Source organism: Lissotriton helveticus, chromosome 7 (assembly GCF_964261635.1).
Source record: "Lissotriton helveticus chromosome 7, aLisHel1.1, whole genome shotgun sequence".
NCBI lineage: Eukaryota > Metazoa > Chordata > Amphibia > Caudata > Salamandridae > Lissotriton > Lissotriton helveticus.
The window spans coordinates 1,220,651,250-1,220,668,258 of NC_136068.1; the positions used below are offsets into that span (position 1 = coordinate 1,220,651,250).

General features: G+C 41.7%; 1 protein-coding gene across 1 annotated transcript in view; it reads right to left on the reverse strand.

Annotated features, from left to right (window-relative positions):
- The window catches only part of ANKFN1 (ankyrin repeat and fibronectin type III domain containing 1), a 1,441,385-nt gene that overhangs the window by 1,207,090 nt on the left and 217,286 nt on the right, over positions 1-17,009 (reverse strand). The gene's annotated exons all lie outside the window — the stretch shown is intronic.

A 17,009-nucleotide genomic window follows, 5' to 3' on the forward strand; every position in this document is an offset into this window, starting at 1 on the left:
TAAAAAAAAATGTACAAAAGAAATTACAAATTAATTAGTTTGCAATCGGTGTGGAAAAAAGCCAGGTTCCCTCGACCACTACGGGGCTTTTATGCAAGCAAAAAAGTATTATGTCAACTACATTATGCGAACCGTCATTGTATTTATCAAATCGAAGATGAAGAGCATGATCACCACGTTAGAAAAAGCACTCATGTATCAATCTCGAGAAGCCTGTTGTTTTATGGTTTTAGTGGTTTCCCTTAGATCTCTTTTATGTGTATTATTGAAGTAATATTCGTTTTAGTGTATCTATTTCCAAAAAAAGGACCAGGCCATGCACCAGTTGTCATTTGACAGTTCTTTATTGATGATGGTTGATCAGGCATTATTGATGTCCCAGCAAAGGGCAATAATTAAACATAAGGGAGCTTGTGATCGCTAGTTTATTTTAAGCTCCGGCATTTGCCATTACGATGTTTCAAGTTGTTGCCAGCTGGAGACTCCCACCCACAGCAAACATACTGTTCAAAAATAACACTGATTGTCGGAGTAGGGCCGAGAATATTGTTACATTTTCAGATTATTTAACCAATTTTAAACTCTCAAAATGTATTTGTGTTTTTTCGCCTGTGCATGTGTGCTTGTGCTTGAGCGTGTGTTTATGTTCAGGATAAATTGTATTCTATTTTAGCAGCTTTCTTGATCATGCAAATAACATGTTTGAAACTATACATTAAAGATCAACAACCTATTCATATGTTCTGTCTTTGTGGGTATCTTTGCATAAATTGCAGGAAATTAATACTAATTTATGATTGACCGCTCTTGCCATCAGTACACATTTATTTACCGATGAGGTCAATGAAAAATTAGCTTAGCCTTTTTTTTTTACCTCTGTTTAGAACACTCTCGACAGTGTTTCTTGCTGATTTGTCATGGTTAATGAATGTTGCTTCAACAGTCAATCATCCTCTCTAAATACTGTCACATTTTTTTTAACACCTCAGTCATGAACCATGACAGAAAAATAAACAAATAAATAAAAAGCTAAAAACCTCTTTCACTGTGCAAAATCTCCTGGGAAGGCTAAAGAGTGCCAGAATAAATGATAACATAAGTGCTGTGGACATAGGAAAGCAATAAAGGCGCACCAACACGGAGGGTCTGGCAATGAAAAAACACCCCACTGGAAAAGCTGGCAATATTAGTGGCTAGAAGGTGCAATTTCCTGAAGAACTGGGATTGACGGTGCCAGTGATAAATGTTGTTAATGTAGTTAACTTGAAATTAATGTTAGAGTCTGCTCATGCAGAACCCAACAAACACAGCCTCATTATAGTCTTACCAGCAACATTCTCAGTTTAGGAATTGACAGCTTGAGCAAATTCATATAAATTGGTGCGTTTTTAGACACCGCTTAGAGGTCTGACTTAATGTCATGATGTCGGTTGATTAATTGACGCCCGCATTCAAAAAACAAAAAATTCATCAAAAGCAAAGCTTTGTGTTTGAAAAAATAGAAGAGCTACGCATTTACAACAAATGCAGCCAATAGAAGATCTTTTGTTATATAGGGTATTTAAATGTTCCAGCTTCTGCATATCTAGCAATGTCTTCATCTGTAAACACATTTGTAACCATATAAACTGAAGACTGGTATTTTTCATTTTTGAATATGCTTACAAACTACCCACACCATTTGTATACAACCAGGGAGTGTGAACATGTTGCATTTTCAAACTGGAATCTGGGCATGTTTATGAAGCCAGAGAAGGGTACTTGATTCTACTTAACATGACAAATTAGGGGTGATTTGGATACCCCAAGTAGGTGAGTTTGCCAGAATATACTGGATCGTGATATGAATTAAGATCCACATAAAACATGAATGCCTAAAGCAATATAGATTACACAAAAGCACAGAAAAATGAAATGTATTATCATATACAGCATAACATCCGGGGCCACTGCAGGTAAGAGGGGTGCGGCCGGCTGGGGGGATTTCAAGAGACGAACACAAGGGAAAACTAAATAAATAATTAATTTTCCCTTGTGATCATCTTTCGAAATCCCCCCAGCAGGCCCACTGCTCTTAGCTGCAGCTGCCACGGCTGCAACATAATCATTATAACAAAAACATGTTGGTGTTTTGGTGAGCTAGTAGTAAGCACCAAAAGAATACGAGTAGGAGAAAATAGATGAGAAACTTAATGCACTGTAGCTAAAATTCAAACAACATTCAATTATAGCTTTTCACAAAAAGGCATGCCAAAAAGTCACTTTCTGAACACACAAACTGGACATAACAATATTTGAGGCATTAGAAAAGAAGGAGTAAATATTACTATTTATTGACTATCTCACGAAGTCAGAAATGCTGCAGCAACAGCAAACCTCCTAGCAGAGCGTTTGAACACTAGTTTAGAGGCAGACATTTTTGGGGATTGGGGTCTAATGAGAAATCACTATCAAGCAATGTACCCATGTTAAGAACATGCCCACGAGGACGTTGGGAGCATCCAGTGCCCCTGGGCATGCTATATGGGTGGGCGCTGTATTGACATAGTGAGTGAGCAAAATGTCTCTTTTTTCTCCACTCAACGAGAGCCAGTATTTCCTCCTCCAGTGTTAGACCTCCATATGTCAGGTAGGGATATTTCTTAGATTCCACAAATTATCTTCTAGCCTCAGAAAGATCTGTCCAGGATGTTGGTGAGTGGTGCGTTGTGATAGTTTGAGGTGTTTTGATAACAAGACTGGGTCTTGATGGAACCCACACATGTTGCTGGCCAATTTAGGGAGGAATAAGTGCAGTTTGACTTGGAAGATGTAGTTTAGCAGAATTGAGGCAAACCCTAACAAATATGGTTCACGCATGCCTACCAGTCTTGACAGCATTTTGATTTGATTACCAACTCATGGTCTACGGTATAAAATGCAACAGAGAGATCTAAAAAAGTATCGATGTACTAGGTATTGTGTACATTCTGCAAAGTTATCAAAGATTGAAGACTTAGAAAGTATGAAAGCTGTCAACTTTGCCATACTCTGTGGGTGGGACTGTAGTTTTGCACAGCCCTGACCCTAAGACTGTCTAAAGTACAATTATGGTCTCAATGTGAATACACGCCAGACTGGAGTCAAAAGGAATTAGGCCTCCCTTTTTTGCAGAACTTGATGAGTCTAGATCTGCTTATGCTGTGGATTAAGACCTGCAGAAATCTAGAGGCAACCTTGGTTAGAACTTGCATCAAAGATTGTTTATCTTTGAGTGGGGTGGATCATATTGCGTGGCTCTCATATCTGAAGAAAACATTGAGTCATTAGTCCAGGAAGAACTGTTTGCTAACCCTTGGGCTGTCACTTTAAAGTGTAAAGATGAAGGTTAAACAATGTTATCTCAATTATTGTATGGAGTCGAGGTTGAAGAGCGCTCAATCTATGGCGTTAGTGGAAAGATATTCTATGGTCTCAACTACGAGGAACCTAGAACCATATATATCCTGGATTTTAAACCCCACTTACCTTTTTTAGATTAAGTGCCATACATTTTAAGGTTGCCTTTCCCACGCAATGTGTTTGGACTCATGATTTACCACTGTGTCAATGTATGTAATAGATTGACTATACAAAGCAATTGCCACTTTATAATGTTCTGTCCATTATATGCAGAGCCCAGGCTCTCAATCCTGGTTCCTGTCTTGCGCAGCTCCAAATTGAGAAAGAACCAGGAAGGTTTGGCGTTCGTGCAGAACCTTTGCACAACAGACAATTGTTACACGGTTCTAAATTTTATGAGAAGGGCTGTTGTTGCTAGGAAAAAGTATGAGGAGCTCTCTGTTTGATTTCACATTCAAAACCCTTGTGATGAAGTGATATTTATTTATGTATTGTGCTTCTGCGATTGTAATGTTTTTATATTTAATTGTGTCTTTAATGGCTCATGCCAAATAAAGAGTTTTTGACTGACTGAAGTGTTCTGGAATGAACATGGACAAAGTTTACATGGGGTTAATTAGAGTTTGGAGGATATCCCAACTGACCTATTTAGAAAATATACCAGGTTATACAATTTTTGTCAGGAGACCTGTCTTAGCCAAACTGTAAATAATAGTTGAGACAAATGTCATTATAAAATAGTAAATGTTTATTAAATAGAAGTTTTCATGAGTTTAAGCATGATCTATGTAGCAGTCAGGATAAACGTAGACAGAGGATCTGACTTAAAGAAGGGTGGTAATGAGTAATTAACTGAAAACCAGTGGTAACACTTGAGAATTGTGGGCTGAAGGAATCTCCAAGGCCAATTACACTTATGGAGGACTTAACATTAATTTGAATAACAATTTGATTGAATTGGCAGATCTCCAAATAATTGGCCCTATCGTTTGTAAATGGACTGAATTAAATTGTTGCTTATTGTATATAAGATACTTCATTAGTTTTTTAGGGGAGGTTTACATATAAATAAATAATTGGGCAAGTAAAGTGCTCATCAGTCTAAATGAAATGTTTTCAAATACCTTTCTGTTACAAAATTAAATAATATAATCTGATCATATGTCAGTCCAATTCATAGGGTGTTTTGGTGATGCAGTTTTTTCCGAAGTTAGTTGAGCTATATCTTGATGGGACAGCGAATGAGGTGAAAAGTAGTCTTATTCAATTACATGATTCTCTGAGTTTCTAAGCATTATAGAAATGGTATTTCCACAAAAAAGTTTTCATGTTCCCATGCATCACCTTCACAGTATAATATTTGGGAAGGCCCTTACTAGACAGACTGAGAAAGGTCTTCCTCAGTACAATCAATTGGATGCTGTAGATGAAAGAGAGAATGTATAGGAGTTGCTCTGGATGCCACAAAGGCTTTCGATTGAGTTTAGTAGCCTTTTTTGACAAGTCTTACTATAGGTGTATTGGTATTAATGGGTTTAATGAAAACGTTTGAAATAAGTACAGACCTTCTAAATCTTGCCAAGGGTCTGTGTTTATCTGAATGCAACATTCATGTCTTTTTCACCTTTAATAGTTACATCAAATGCTGTTACGCCACATCACATAATTCAGACTCCATTCAGAAAACAATCCTATTGTGGGAGCACAGGAATAACATCAACGAATGAAATCTGAGTGGCCTTGGGCCAATCATGCTCAATGTTAACTTATTTATTGCATGAAATGAGTCATTTGACCAAAAATGGGAGGATGCATTTCGCACTAAAAAAAGTGTAAAATACTGAATCTGGGATGTTGTGTAATAAATCATTTTGTAAAATCTTTGGGGCATTACTAACCATTTTCTCACAGGAAATTACAAAGTTTTCATCTAGCCCAAATCTGCAGCTCGTGCAAAAACCCAGGAATTCTGAGTTAAATGTATGCACATTAGATAGTAATTGCATAAATACAGACACTCAGCTCCGTTTGGAGCCAGCCCACCTGTTCATCATATGGCCTGTGGATTCAATGAGCAATGGAGTGACTCAAACCTTCTTAGTCTTTGCACTAAAGAAATAGAACTCACTTCCCATGAACTCCCTCTGACTGCCTATAACAAAAGACTCTTAAGAGACTGCTATTGAGTTCTTATCACCACATAGGATTTCCCTAAGCTAGTTCTACTGCAAATAAAGCTGATATAGTCCTTCAAGACAGAGCTAAGGGCCACATTTATCAAGCATTTTTGCATTCGCAAATGGGCCAATTCTCAGAATCGGCCCACTTGTGAACACAAAAAAATATTTTCACATGTATCAAACCCTATTTTGCAAATTCGGTAACCTTTTACCAAATCGCAAAATGGGTTTGCGATTTGGTATTTGGATGAGGCATGTTTAGGGCCTCCCTTCCAAATACCAAATTGTAAGAGTATGTATGAACTTTTTGTGCCCATGAATGTGGTTGCAAAACATTAGCATTTTACCACCAACCGGAAGTTGGTGGTAACGCATTAGCAAGTAGAAGGGGGTCCCCAAAGGACACCTCCTCCTTTGCGAATGTATGCAAAAACCTCTTTAAGAGCAGGCAGTGGTACCACGGACCACTGCTTGCTCTTAAAAAAGATGAAAAGTGAACTATTCATCTTTTTTTCCAAACACAACCCATTTTCCTTTAAGGAAAACGGGCTGCATTTGAAAAAATTGCTTTATTTAAAAGGAATCATGGACATGGTGGTCTACTGATCCCAACAGGCCACCATCCCCATGACTATAGCGATTCCTAGCGGGTCGCAAATTACACATGCCTATTTAATATTAATGAGGTAGGTCAATGTGTGACCCCTCTATGAATCGCTATATTAAAGTCTTGGAGTACATTTTTAATTTCTGTAATTTTTTATTGAGTAAAAAAATATATATATTTACATGGAGCATGAGATATACATGAGTGGAAAATCAGAGAAAGAAGAAAGAAGAAAAGATGGAAAGGAGGTAATAAACAACTGTTTATGCTTGTAACTCAATAATTAATTCACATATGGAACTTTAATGCTCAATGGCCCCATTTGTTTTAAACAAAACCTTTTCATATATAGAATTATAGTTGGGTAACAGAGAATAAGGGGGATGTTTTTCACTGAGGAGATATGAGTAGTTTCTAATTGATAATTGACCAGCCGCGGCCGGTAGTGGGAATACCGGCCGGGCGGTGACGTGGGGAGGGGGAGGGGCAGGGTGGGGGAAGTAATGTATGGATTACGGACTTAAACAGGTAAGTAAACATATAAATAAATAAAATAAATATTTTTGTGCACACTGCATCGCATTTGGTGATGCAGTGCACGCAACGAAATTCGTTTTATTTATTTATATGTTTACTTACCTGTTTAAGTCCGTAATCCATACATTACTACCCACCCACCCTGCCCCTCCCCCTCCCCACGTCACCGCCCGGCTGGTACTCCCACTACCAGCCGCGGCTGTAATTGACAAAGCTCGTAATGTCTGTTATGTCACTCAGAAACCAGTAGGTATCAACAGATATAAGAATCATGTTGGTATCAGTGATATGTGGGGACAGGATGGCCTAGGGCCAGCCTGGTTATTGTGTGAAGCCTAATCATGAATTCTATTGGTTTTATTACACAAAGGCCCTCATTACGAGTGGCCTCTTAAATCCAATGGTGCACTAACTGGAGTTACTGGTCTCATTGCTTATGAAATCTGTGGTGCTTCCAAAGATCTATTTCTTTTCACACACAGATTTTTGCTGCTGATAGCTCAGAAATCTCACTGTGAAAATCTGTGGGAAAATTAGGAACTACAGGGAAATCAGACTTAAAATTACATGTTCCCCCAGATACATTCCAGCGGGCATAGGTGCAGTGGGCTGGAGCCATTGGAGGCTAGTTTTAAAAACCCAGGGTCCTTGCTAGTGCCTCTGTCACTTTCCTTAGATCCCCAAGGTTAATTGCAGCAGGAACAGGAGGCTCCAAGAGAGAGAGAAAGAATGAGCCAGAAGGATGGAGAAGAGAGTAAGTGATCGGAGAGGGATAAGAGAAAGATGGGAGAGAGAGAATGGATGGATGATAAGAGTTAGAGCTAGGAGAATAAGGAAGTGTGGCAGGTTTGAGCAGTTTTGCCAGGGCTACTTTTTAATACCTACTCTGGCCCTGTTCAATGTACGAATTGCAATGGCCCATTACCAATAATCCCTGAACGGGTATCTCCAGGGATGGGGAAAATACGGGTTATTTACCAGGCGGCATGTAATGAGAGCCATATTTGGCTGAGACACCTCTAGAGCGTTGTGTTTTGAGGATAATATATCCAACACAATGCACTAATGTAATACGAGAATAAACATTAGTATTTGAGCCCAGGGCAGGCTGTAGGGTAGTTCAACCGGTGTAGCCTCACCTGGCACAGAGTTGGAGAGGGTGCTTTATTTAGAAATACCTTACATATTCAAAAGAACTTGCTTCAGAGTTCCTTGTCAGTCCAGCAGTTTTTAAGAAGCAATAAAAAAGCTAAGATAACTGGCGATTAATGTTCCTGCTGAAGAGAGTTGTTTGGGGGCAGTTTTGACTCATCAAGTAGCACACACGGTTAATATGCTTGCTGCAAAGAACGTGTAGAACGCAGAATACATAATTGCATTTATTGTGGATAGCTCAGTGGGTTACTGCTTTTATCACAGGAATCTATTTGTTACTTGCAGTTCATAAGTTGCAATCATAATAAAGCACAGTCACCTATAAACTGTCATCAGAGAGTTGAATGCTGTGCAGAAGGAGGTCATTGGGGGGACCTGAAAAAGACTGTTGGACGGGCGCCAATAGCGCTAAAGTCGGCCCTGTTTAAGCCTCACAGTCTATTTGGCTATACCTAAAATACATTTGATTGACATTACACAATTAATTCGAAGGAATCTGTCCCAGATTAATAAATGTTTGTGTTGCCCTGCTGCTACCATCACCTGCCAAGTCACGTATGGGTGAGTCAAGATGTGAAAAAATACAATGGACAGTTGTTGACGAACGGCGTATATCCCAAATACGCTTTTTTCTACCAAATGTGTTTATGTAAATTGGAAGAATGTTGCAAGTTTGCGATAGCACCAGTTACGTCCTTACAGTCTAAAATTCTCCATGCAAGGTATATCTGCTTTCATAAATAGCAAAAACCCTCTTTCTTTTAACCTCATTCACTGGCTCAATCCTGTCAAACTGCTCAAAAAACGTTCTCACCAATTTGCTCGTGCAAATCTATTTTTTTAAACCACCGATCCCTGAACTATGTAAAAAAGTCAAATTTACTACACCATTTTCCTTGTTACAAATTTTAACAGCATACACACAATTCAAAATAAGTGGAATTTTGAATTATGTATATGCTGTTAAATTTGTAAGAAGGAACATTGTTTCATAAATTTGACTTTTTTGCATAATTCAGGGATCGGTGTTAAAACAATGTTTTGCACGAGCAAATTGGCGAGAACGTTTTTTAAGAAGTTTGAATGACAGGTATGAGGATAAAAGAAAGGGAGTTTTTGCTATTAGTGAATTCACTTTAAGACCCTGTCCTGTCCCTTCCTTAAACAAGGCACCTCTTCCATTTTTGTGGATCTCTGCTTTCATTACAGTCCGCTTAGTTTCCTCGAGGGCCCATATATTTTTCATGTACTTTAAAGTTTAGATGGAAGGAAGCACGTTTTGTATTTTAAAACGTCCAGGTAGTTAACAGGTTTGTACAAACAGTTTAGAAAATGTTATTTTTATAGATATGCCTTAGGACTTTCCGAAGTTCAAATGCCAGCTTGTGATAGAAAAAGGCAAATGCATTAACCAGAACAAGAATGTATAATGACTGAAAGATCAAAGAGGGATTTTTCTAGTAGATTAAGCCCTTGTTAGAAATGATCTCATGCCGAGGGTGCCTGCTGCCAGTGCTACCTTTACAGCTGTTGCTGCTCGTCAGGGGTAGTATGGCTACTTAATCACTTCATTATTTGCTCTGGGACACCAGGCGCAGCCGACACATATTAATGGCATATCACACAAGTGCAAACGTTACACACATTCTGCAAATTTATATCCAAGCCTGGGATCTGAAGCAGTATATTTTACAGAGACTAATGGGCTTACTGAGGGCCAGATGTATAAACCCCTTTTGGGGTCGGAAACCCCGTCCTTCTGAAAACCACAGGATTTATGTTTGCATATGGGCTGTTTACAATGTACAATTTACAAGTCAAGAAAAGCATTTTCTAATCCAAGATAAGAGGAGTGAAAGGGGTTCTCCCTTCTATTTCCAATTTGTAAAGGGCCATATCAATGGTTTGTGAACATCGATCAATTACCAATCACCAGAATGTTAACTGATTATTAGAGGGAAAGTTGTCCTGTTGGGAATACATACCCTTTAGAAATCATGTCAGCAGCCTCAGGGAAGCAAGCCGTGTTCACCACTGCCTTCTCCCCCAATGTCTTCTCGAACTTAAAGCAGCATAGGAAGGCCAATCTTTGCAAGAACAGAGAAGAGCTGAAGGCCTGCTTTATTGATCTGTACTGTATAAAGTGCAAATATTTAACTCAGATTTTCTCTGAGTTAGTGCATGATTTTTAGAAGGCATATCATAAGAACATAGCCATGTTTTCTTTTTCGGTTTCTGAGCTGTGGTCTCTGAAAATCATAAAGTATCTCAGAGAAATTCAGAGATAAATCTATGCACCTCAGACAGTCCAAATGCAATAAAGTAGACACGTGACTCTGCCTTGAATCCGTTTGGCTGTTCATTATAATACCACTGTCCCTGTAATGGTCATTAGCAGCTCTAAAAATTAAACACTTCGGGGCAAATTTATGTTGGTCATGCGCCACGTTTGCGTCACGCAACTGCCGCGTAAATGTGGCGCATCCCTATGACCCATTTACAACGTGACGCATCTAGGCAGATGCGTCACGTTGTAAAGCCCGGCGCCATATGTGGGCGTTCCGGCGCAGGGTGGGCGTTCCGGGGCAGGTGCGCCTCGCAAAAGTGGCTGAGTGAAATCTATAAGATTTCACTCAGTCACTTTCAGGCCAATGCTGCGTCAAAACCCTGCGCTTGCTTGAATCAGGCGTAAGGCTTGACGCAGCATTGGACAGATAGGGCACCCCCGAGCATTGCTGGAGCTGCGTCGCGCTTGCGACGCAACTCCAGCAATGCGCCACCTTTACGGCACAGATGCGTCACGCATCTGTGCCTTTTTTGCCCCATGGTGCGCCGCATTGTAAATGCGGCGCACCATGGGTGGCGGAGCTGCGGCGCAAAATAACTGGCGCATCCCTGGGGATGCGCCAGTTATCATAAATCTGCCCCTTCCTATTTGGGAAAGCAAATTTAGGGGTGGACTCCCTTCACGGCTTCCATCTATATATGTTCCTCTAATCACTGTGGATTGTAAACTGCAAACTTTCTAATGATACAGATTAAACAGGTCATTTTGTGACTCCCTTGTAAATACACAATTTAGTAAATTGCTGAAAAATGGGTCGCACTCCTTTAATAACGTACAATTTTTTGCTTTTCTGATCACCGGGTGTTGGGCTATTAAACTGTGGGTGATTCCCACTAAATGTGTCTCACGTACGGGGATCACACAGCATTGTCTACCTTTTAAGATAAGGTTGCTGCAACGGTCCTAGAGGAAGAGGCAATTGGTTGGTTACATGTGAACACGTGCACTAACATGTGCACACACTTGAGGGTTGCACATGTAGGACTACTGTTTTGCAAATCCTGGTAACTGCACACATATTGCCTGGTGATGAGAGTTTCAAGTTTCAAGTTTATTTTATTTGCATAGTTAGTTTAAACCATTGCAACACAAAAATATTTAATTACAGACAAGTTTATGTATATAAAATCTCCTTAATTGTAAAAGGATAGAAATTCTATTAAAAAGATTGTACAATAAAAATTCAGCTGTTAGAAGTCACTTATTTAGGCACGTTATAACCAGAAATGCTTGTCACGCCTGGTGATGAGAGGACTCTACAGGGTTATTGACCTGGAAATCTGCCTTAGAGTGTAGTTTTGCTTCCCTAATACCTACTAAGTCCCAGTCGGTATGTAACTCAGGTAAAAATTGTGTGCAAAGCTAATATACATAGGTACCAAGTTCATACATCCACCCTTTATGGGTCGTAGAGTACTTTCTAATTTCTCTAGCTCAGCTCAGAATCAGAGCCTAGGCCATGTGTAAATGTGCTGGGCCAGGTTATTTATTCTGCTCCTCAGCAGAGGGAACAAAGGCCTCACCACACGAAATGAGTAATTAACAGTGATTCCAAGGGGCTCAGCTTGACTGACTCTTAGATGGCCACTATCTAGGGTGGCTCCAACTATCGCAACCGCTAATTCGCCATAATCTTCTCAAATATCCTGACAGAAACGAGCTCCCGAGGGTGGAACACATTGTGGATACTGAGCAATGCACGATACGCTATCGCGGCACACAACGGTGACACCAAACGAACAAAAGTGGCTGTGACGCACCTTGGGCCGCGCGGTGTGTGTAGGCCTTTTGCTATGTGAATATGCATCAAGCCTTGGTGGTGCTCGAGGGAGTCGAGCAGCGGTTCTGGTGCTGCGGTGCAGGGAGCCCGGCGAAAAGTACTGTGGAGGTGCCGGTGAGTGAAGCTGTTATATCCTGAAAGTACTTGAGGTGCTCGGATGCACAGCGGAGCTACAGGCTGTAGTGCTCCTGTAAACAAGCAGGAACCCTGATCCTCCGTTTTGCAGGGCTGCATTTCCCCCACCACTGTGCGGCACAGGGCCAGTGAAGTTACCCATATAACCGTGAACAGCAGAGGCCAGCGGCCGCGTGCAGCCTATTTAGCCAACGCTAGTGGTGCACAGAACAGTGCAGGTCAGAAGACCTGGGATCAAACCTGCCCACCTTTCTTTGTGCTAAAACTAGACATACATTTATGCTGATCACAGCTTGGGCCTAGTTGAGTCCGGAGGCCACACCCTAGTGGGACTACTATGTGGAGTCAGCTCAATCAATAGACACACCACATGCAATTTTGGCGAGGGCCACCACTGTAGGGAGATCAGCCTGGAGCGATATAGTGATTGCCACCGTCCTGCACTAACGGCTTGAAGGAGTCACACAGAGTGCGCACACAGTGGAGCCATGTAGGTTTGTGTTGATAGGCAGCACCAAGCCCTGTTAGGACATGCTACCCACCAGCAATAACACATGCTCATTGCACACCCACAGGGTGCACATTCTTGCAATATGGGCAAGCCAGACAAGTTACAGCCCAAACCGCTATTCAACCTGCGTAAAACCACCCCCAGATCGAAAGAATCCATGCCCATGGAGCAAGACTCCAACCCAGACAACCCTGATTCAGAATCAGATGTAGATATGAAACAAGCGTTCCACAATATCCAGCAGAGCCTATCAAAAATTGACAGCAAAATTGATGCGCTGTCGGTTGAATGGACAGGATGTCCGAAAAACTGGACAAGCATTGAGGCAGACTTGATGCAGCGGAACAGGGCATATCGGACATGAAGGATGGTGCCAGAGCAGATGCGGGGACTGATAAGGAGAGAGACTAGATCCTGCATACTCTGCAAGCAAAGGCTGAAGACCTCAAAGCCAGAGCTCAATAACATCTGTATTTTGGGGGTACCAGAGTCATCCAATGTCGGCAACATGGAGCAATACATAGATAAGCTTCTGGTCAGCCTCTTGGGTCGAGACACCTTCTCTGAGATACTAGTGGTAGAGTGTGCACATCGATCCCTGGTGCCTAAGCCGGTACCAGGCGCAGCTCCCTGCCCTATTATAGCAAGACTCCTAAATTATAGGGACTGCAATGCGGCCTTGCATAAGGCCCGAGAACTGGGTGCTCTTCGACTTCATGATGCAGGTACAGGAGGCAAGACGACTCTTACTCCCGGCGAAAAAGAAACTTCGAGATCTTAACTTGGAGTACAGTTTGTTGTATTCTGCTAAGCTGAGGGTCAAAATTGATGGCAAAGTGCACTTTTTCACTGATCTTAAGGTAGTCCTATGATTCATTAAAGAGAAAAAACAGCGTCTGAGACATCAGGGTTCGCGGAGCTCCTCTTCTGCGCAATTGGAGAGCTCTTCAAATGTGCTGGAAGATCGAGACAAAGAAGAGTGACCAGCTGAGCAGATCCAAGAATAGATGACGTATGGTAACGTTGAGAAGCCATATAGAATGTACTGTGCATATTACAATTCATGTCTAGTGGATACAAGCTGTAGCTATCGAAGTGTTAGAGTACAGACTGAACATGTATAAGAAGTCTTGTTGGTGCCCAGGGGCGTCCTGACCGAGACAATTGCGTGCACATAAGGCACATTGATTGTAGCTTGTTCTACTTCGGAGAGACATTTGTTTAAGAGACTCATGCTGTTATGAGTACTATCAGAGTGGTGGTGGGAGTTTGACAAGATGACAACATCTGCCTCCCAGTGTATCACACCTTTCATACTGTTTGTTTTGGGGTTGGGGTTTGCTATTCAAGATTGGGGAGGGGGAGGGAGATCAGATAGCCACGACAGTTGGGGATTTTCGAGGCATGGGAGGGAGTGGTTGCTTTACTAAGATGGATGAGTGTATTGCACTAAATCAATCAATCAATCATGCCATTTGTATAGCGCACTACTCACCCAGGAGGGTCTCAAGGCGCTTGGGGAAGGGGTATGCTACTGCTCGAACAGCCAGGTCTTGAGTTGTTTCCTGAAGGCGAGATGGTCCTGGGTCAGCCGAAGGTGGATGGGGAGGGAGTTCCATGTCTTGGCAGCCAGGTAAGAGAAGGATCTTCCTCCGGCGGTGGCTCTTCGGATGCGTGGTACGGCTGCTAGGGCGAGGCTGGTGGACCGTAGCTCGCGGGTGGGCGTGTAGAAGGTATATGCAGCTGAGGTCACATATAGCATACATCATTGGCAAGGGACATGGTCCAAGGCAGAAATCATCTAAGGAGAATGGCTACGGTGGGTAAGAGCACACAGGTCCTTCAACTCATGACCTGGAATTTCTGTGGCCTCAATGACAACAGAAAGATCAGAAGGGTGTGTGCCTATCTAAAATGGCATTCTGTGGAAATTGCTATTTTGCAAGAGACACATCTTGCTCCGGAGCATAGTGAGGCAGTGCATCGCAAACTACAGGGGGTATGCTACTCTGCAGATTTGACCTCGCATGCTAGAGAGGTCCTGATCTGGGTAGATAAAAAAGCTGGGGTAGAAATGACAGCATACTAAAGGATCCACAAGGGTGATTTGCTGTAGCCATATGCAAACGAGGGAGCTTGAAAGTTCTCCTAGCAGGTATCTACAACCTCAACTATCAAAATCCACATTTTTAAACTTCCTTAGCGACCAAATTGGTACAGTTGAAAGGGATTCCACAGGTGTGTGAGGGGGGGTGATTTTAATTGTATATTAAATCCAAGTATAGACAGATCTTAGGGCCTAACATGACGTCCAGCAGCGGCTGAAACAGCCATCCAAGAAATAATGAATTCAGATGGCCTTAAAGATATCTCGAGACATAGATCCCAATGTGAGATGTTATGCCCATTACTCCTCTGGGCACATCACTCACACTTGAATTGACTTTTGGCTTTTGTCTGGGGGACTGAGTTCCAGACTAGTGGCATGTACACATCTGCTGCAAACGTACTCCAACCATTCTCCGTTCATCTTGCCTTGAGGTACAGGGCACCACGTATCCCAGCGTTCACATGGTGTTTCCCACCGTATTCGCTGCTAGACACTGTTTTCAAAGAAGGGGTAACCACAGCTATAGAGAACTTCTACTCTGAAAATATTGGGTCTGTGACCTCATTTACCACGGTGTGGGAAACATTTAAGGGAGTGGTTCCCAAACTTTTTCGACCTGTGGCTCCCTTGACCTAGTTGCCAGTTGGCCGTGGCTCCCCATTATGTCACTTTTTTTTATCGCTGGGGGGATGTAACCCGACCTCTGGGGTACTTCCCGTTTTCTCCCTGAAATTAATTGGAATGGAGCTGATGAAGATATTATAATCATATTTGTAACAAAATTAAAATATAACAGTCATTTAATAAGAATTTTAATTGGTTAAGTCAGAAACTATACAATAGTAATTGCCAAATATGTTCCCATGACTTAACCTATTTTAACCACCAATAAGGAAGCTTGCATTCTGTTTATGGTCAGTTAACGATGAAACTTTCAGTTATGAAAAAGCTAAAGCGTCTTCTATTCCCTCATCCTTTTCAATTCTCCACCTCTTGTCAAAGCCTTTCCTCTTCAGACATTCTTTGTATCCCCTCGCTGCCTTTATGTCCTGCTTTCCTTCTCTTACTCTTTGAATCTTTCACACTTTGTTTTACCTCGTGTATTCCATATTCCACCTGGGGGGCTTGCCCTTGTTTTCCCAGACTGGATGCCTTGGTGTCACTTTTAGTTTCCTGTATTTCTCTCATCCCTCTGTCGCATTCCTCTTCCCATAAATAAAACATAGGTGGCTCAGTCTAGGGTGAATTAACAGCCTCCCCGACGCCCAGGTTGCTGCAGTCTGAGCTAAACTTGCATATCAGGGCTGTGATGTCTTGTCCGAGGTAGTAAGCACTATATCCATGCATTTACAATACAATTAGAGATGCCTTATTTGGCCCAAGAGGAAAGTAACAGGCGTGTTTGAGGCTGTTCACCTTTTCAGCAACAACAATGTCTGAACATAATTATTGTAACAGTAACTTGCTGTACCCTTGTATCATGCTACGTTCGTAAAGCGCTCTGATGCCTACGGGCCATGTCCCCGCTATATAAAATAGCAAATAATAATGCGTATGAAGTGGAAAATGGAATGATTGAATAAATAATAGGTGAATTTGCATGGAGGGGTGAACGTGCTTGAAGAAACTCCTGTTTTTCTCTACAGAGGTGACCTGCCATTTTTTATATTTCTGACTAAAAGCTGCAGGCCAGGGTTACCAACTTTATTGGGCATTACAGAGTTTTGGGCCACAATGGAGAATAAAATCACTTACAGAATCACCAGGATATTTAACTCATGCAATCCTTGATGTCCAGGTACTTCTCTGTTTATATTTCCCACTTGCTTTCAGCAAGTGAAAAATGTGAACAGAAATACACTTAGTTTTATTGTTTTTTAACTCGACAATCGTGTAAAGATGGCAATTGTGCAGCAGTAATTAACCCAGAAATAAAGAAGAAATAACCACGCCAGACCACTAAGAATGCACTGGCTTGTAAATTCCAGCACAGCATTTCTTCACACCAAAGAAGTCCAGTAATAGCAGCCTGCATATAAATAATACACAGGCTTGGGAGTCACCTTCTTTACAGTTAAACTTAAAGCAAGGAGTATTCTAGTGTGCAACCAACCTGTTACCTACTGTTAACTTGTGCAGAGGGTCCCCGGAGGCCCAGCAGAACACCAGCACCATTAACGCTCAACAGACATTGCGCCGTAAGGCGGTCATATGCAGAGGCTACGTGAAAGTAGGCACGCGTGTATGGCAGCCGTGGCCTCTTGGG